This window comes from Penaeus vannamei, chromosome 12 (genome assembly GCF_042767895.1).
Source record: "Penaeus vannamei isolate JL-2024 chromosome 12, ASM4276789v1, whole genome shotgun sequence".
NCBI lineage: Eukaryota > Metazoa > Arthropoda > Malacostraca > Decapoda > Penaeidae > Penaeus > Penaeus vannamei.
Window position 1 is genome coordinate 42685459 of NC_091560.1, and position 5000 is coordinate 42690458.

A 5000-nucleotide genomic window follows, 5' to 3' on the forward strand; every position below is an offset into this window, starting at 1 on the left:
TACTCTGCACTTGCTTTGAATTATATTCAATCTTTCACGGTTAATTCATATCTTCTTTTATTTCAAGTCTTTTTTATTCAGTTGTGCAAATCTGGTTTTCTTTTTCATCATTTGTTCCCTTATTTTTTACATCAATCCCGTGTTTTTTTTTTTTCCATTTGCTTTTCTATACTCTCATATAACTGTAGGTCCTCAGTGCCATTAGGTAAATTCAGTAAAGTATAATTTTGTGCAAATATTAGGAGGGTAGAGTAACCATTACTTCATTTCATAGCACTTTCTTAAAGTCTATAATTCTGAAGATATGAATATGTTAGCGTTAATATACCATGTAATTATACTCATTGAATTCAAAAATAAAAATGGTGTTATAGTTCTGTCCCTGAAGCAATAGCAACATGACTCGGTTCTTGAAGGCATTCAAACTAAATATACCATGAAATGATCTAATATTACAGGAGCACGTGGGGAGGGGAAGGTTTCCAATTTCTAATTTTCATTGTGTACTCTCTTTCTTCAATCATTATGCAACTATATAGATGACATTAGATATGTCTCTTAGATATACTATACATTTACAGCCATTCACGTATATGCATGTATATATAGATATATGCACAAATATGCTATAGATTTCGCAGAAGGTAGAAATGTAGTCGATGTCTGTGCCCAAGGTTTGTAGCAATTTTCATAACTAGCCACTCAGATAGTGATGCAGTTTTCTGTAGTTTACTTCAATAAGTTAATTTAGAAACTAGTAAGCATTAAAATATGTGCTCATGGTGTAGTGGTTATCACATCTGTCTAACACACAGAAGGTCCCAGGTTCGAGCCCTGGTGAGCACAGTTAATTTTCATATAGAACAATTTACACATCCCACATCAACTGTCTTTGGCATATATGGCTAACTGCGAAACAAGATAATTATATACAGGCGCGATGCCACGGGGGGTGTGGGGTGCGACACCCCCCAAAGGTCACAAATCGTCATTTCACTCGGCAGAATGGAAAAAAATACAGTTTACTAGGCAAACTTGGTGGTCGGCATAATTTAAGCAGTTACGTGAATTTTACAATACTAATTGTTTGTCGTGTTTTAGTATGAGGAGTGGATTTAATTTTTAAAATGTTACTCGATAACCTTGCTCCCGACACCCCCCAAAAAAAGTTTTCTAGCGCCGCCTATGATTGCATACCGAAACATCAAGTGATTGTATGTATGTGTATATTCATATGCTGTTCATTTACATAGAATATACCTATTTATCAGACTTTACATCTATGATATGCATAAGCCTTTACACACACGTATGTACATAAGATTAATAAACTATCACACATATATCTCTCATTCTTCCTTTCTATTACAATCACCAATGTTTTTTTTTTTTATTAATTCGTGCTTGCTCTTATTCCCATGCCTTCTCTCGTTTGCCTTTTCAGACTCTATAACTAACCGTTTTTCCCTAGATATCATTGTTCCAGTCTGGACTTCTGGACTGCTGTATTTTCATGTCAATCTTTGCATGATTCTGCGTGTTTTATCTTAGATTAATCATGGGTTAAAGATGGCGTTTGTGGTTTCTCTTTTTGCCATAGAGCCACACTATGAAGGTTCTTATCCTTTTTTCAAGCCATTTTCCTTTTTTTTCTTTTCGGAAGGGGGGGGGGTGCACTCCTAGTCTAGACGATTTGTGGTTTGTCTTTCTTCACACACACTTGTTCTTCTTAACTGAACCATTTTCATGTTGACAAATGCAGAAAAGATGTCATTTGCATTTCCTCTTTACAATGACACTTTTTTCTTTTTACTTAAACCATTTTCATATCGACAAATGTAGAAAAGATTTGTCATTTGTCATGTTGACAAATGTAGAAAAAAAATGTATTTGATCGGTTTCGAATATATATATTCGCCACAAATACGAAGATGTATTCGAAACCGGCCAAATACATCTCTTGTATTCTAAAGATTTTCATTCCCATTCATACCTTTTTTTGATTAATGGATCCGTGGGTACCTCATAATTTGTATACTGAGTAGCTCTTTAAAGTACTCTCTCCATCTGTTTTAAATTCTGTCCTCCCAACTAATATCTTATCCTCTCTCTTATTCTTTTCTTCCTTCGTCTTATTCTACTTCAGTTTGTACTTGTGCAAATCTAGCTATCGGTCCCTTTTGTTTCATTATTTTTGCATCGCTTCTGTTTCCTAAACTAAGTCTGATAAAACTTTGTTGGTCCCCCTTTCCATTACTTAAAGTCTAGTATAGAGTGACACTGTACAATTTGGGAAAAAAAGTTTATCATTAATGCAGTTGAGAGTTCATTTCATACCACTTTCCGAAAGTGTATAATTAAGAATTTTGTATTGCATCAATTTACAATACAACTGAACTCGTCGATTACAAATATGAAAATAATGGTGACATTTTTGCAACACTGTAACGTTGGCATCAGTTGGTTTCAAGAATAATGTCAACTAAATATGGCATGCGACAATCTGTTTATTCATTTATTTATTATTAGTATTATAATTTTCATTGTTAACTAAGCTGAGTTTGACAAGGTACTGTTAATACACTGTACTTTAATGCTATGAATAAAACGATAATAGGAATCACACCAAAACATGTGCTCATGGTGTAGTGGTTATCACATCTGTCTAACACACAGAAGGTCCCAGGTTCGAGCCCTGGTGAGCACAGAATGTTTTCATATTGAAAAATGTATACACCCCTTATCATTTGTGTCTATTTCACTGGCTATAGTACCTATGTATACGGTAAAAGTCAAGCGAACATCAGAGCATTCAATATCTGTGTGTGTGTGTGTGTGTGTGTGTGTGTGTGTGTGTGTGTGTGTGTGTGTGTGTGTGTGTGTGTGTGTGTGTGTGTGTGTGTGTGTGTGTGTGTGTGTGTGTGTAATTATATAAAGATATATTTCATCTTTATTTACACGCATCTATTCCTGTTTATAATTTTCTTACATTTATATCCTGCATACATTTTTAAAGACACTCATACACACGTGTACATACAATACATCCTCATTTCCACATGCGCGCGCGCACAGACACACACTCACATGTGTGTGTGTGTGTTTGCATATACATATATATATATATATATATATATATATATATATATATATATATATATATATATATATATATATATATATATATATATATAAGGGGTACTCCTTCCGCTGATTGTGTTTGAAGCCATCAGAAAACAGTGCCTTTTAACAATGACTTCATAGACGGAAAGAGGTGAAAGTCAGAGGGTACATGGACAGGAGAATAAGGATATATATATATATATATATATATATATATATATATATATATATATATATATATATATATATACACACACACCATTACTTAACCGTCTTGGTCAAAGATGAGAATCAAGAGAAAGATTGTTACACAGATATCCAAGAGTCTGTTTAGTCCTGGAAAATGGACATGCCAAAATAGCAATCTCAGCAAAGACGGGGATTGTCTAAATAGTACTTAACGCATGGAATTCTGTGCTATGCTTTACTAAGAGGTCAACAAGTGCTCATGGTGTAGTGGTTATCACATCTGTCTAACACACAGAAGGTCCCAGGTTCGAGCCCTGGTGAGCACAAGTAATTTTCATCTAACAAGTACTCGAGGAAATAAATCTTGCTTCGGCCGTGTGCATTTAATCAAATAAGAACGAGGAGCGATGAGGTGTACTCTCAAGTGTAGTGGCGGATCCGGAGAGGGTGCAGGGTATGCATTGCGGTGGGTGGGTGTATGTGTGTTTGTATGTATGTATGTGTGTGTGTGTGTGTGTGTATGTGTGTGTGTGTATGTGTGTGTGTGTATGTGTGTGTGTGTGTGTATTTGTGTATGTTTGTGTATTTGTGTGTATGTGTATTTGTGTGTGTATGTGTATTTGTGTGTGTATGTGTGTTTGTATGTATATGTGTTTGTATATATATATGTATGTGTGTGTGTGTGTGTGTGTGCGTGTGTATGTGTATGTGTGTGTATGTGTGTGTATATGTATGTGTGTGTGTGTGTGTGTGTGTGTGTGTGTGTGTGTGTGTGTGTGTGTGTGTGTGTGTGTGTGTGTGTGTGTGTGTGTGTGTCTTAAAAAAAATTGTCGAATGGGCGCTCCTTACATTTGCAAACACTCTTCTTTCCTAAATTCTTGACCGCTACGGTGAAGTGAACGGCTGTTACCAAAAATGATAAATAATACGTGAAAGGTAATAATATAGTTGTAAAACATAAATCAAGATTCAAGAACAAACATTTGGGAGTGACGTGTGACCTTAGTGCTGCTTGGCTGAGACCAGTATGGAATCTTGTGTTTGTGCAAATAGAAATACGCACTAACACACACACACACACACCCACACCCACAAACACACACTCACACACACACACACACCCACACGCACACACACACCCACACACCATTCAAAGTCGCATAGCACGTGATTTTTGTGCGGATTTTACAAACAAATCTATTCACAAAGAAATTCAGACGTGTGAAATTATTCTAGGCTAGTGTTGCCAACTGAGCAGCTACGCCAAGGTATCTCAAGGATTATTTGCTTCAACGAGATTACATAAGCAGTGTTGCCAGATTCCTAGAAAAGAGACTTTTTGTCGCCTTACATCCTCGCATCATTGGAATTTAATAGAGGTTTGTTCATCTAATTTTCTATTAGATTAAATCGAATAAAAATGTGGATGAGCCTAATATTCGCGCATCTGCATATATGTTCGCGAAAACTGGAAATTCAAGTCTGCAATCTGTGAGTGTAAAACAAGAAGATGAAGAGGAAGAAGAAGAAAGAAGGAGAAGAAGAGGAAGAGGAAGAAGAAGAAAAAGAAGAGGAAGAAGATGAAGATGATGAAGAAGAAGGTGGTGATGATGATGAAGATGGAGTAGAAGAACAGGTAGAAGATGTAATGATGATGAAGATGGAGAAGATGATGAAGAAGGGGAAAA

The 5000-nt window shown here is 35.8% G+C and overlaps 3 non-coding genes across 3 annotated transcripts; all 3 read left to right on the top strand.

Annotated features, from left to right (window-relative positions):
- Positions 1-773: 773 nt before the first annotated feature.
- TRNAV-AAC (transfer RNA valine (anticodon AAC)) lies at positions 774-846 on the top strand. Its single transcript has one exon. It is a non-coding gene; the product is annotated as a tRNA-Val (tRNA).
- Positions 847-2634: 1788 nt separating this feature from the next.
- On the top strand, positions 2635-2707 carry TRNAV-AAC (transfer RNA valine (anticodon AAC)). Its single transcript has one exon. It is a non-coding gene; the product is annotated as a tRNA-Val (tRNA).
- An 858-nt stretch (positions 2708-3565) lies between these two features.
- TRNAV-AAC (transfer RNA valine (anticodon AAC)) lies at positions 3566-3638 on the top strand. The gene has a single exon. It is a non-coding gene; the product is annotated as a tRNA-Val (tRNA).
- The last annotated feature ends 1362 nt before the right edge of the window (positions 3639-5000 follow it).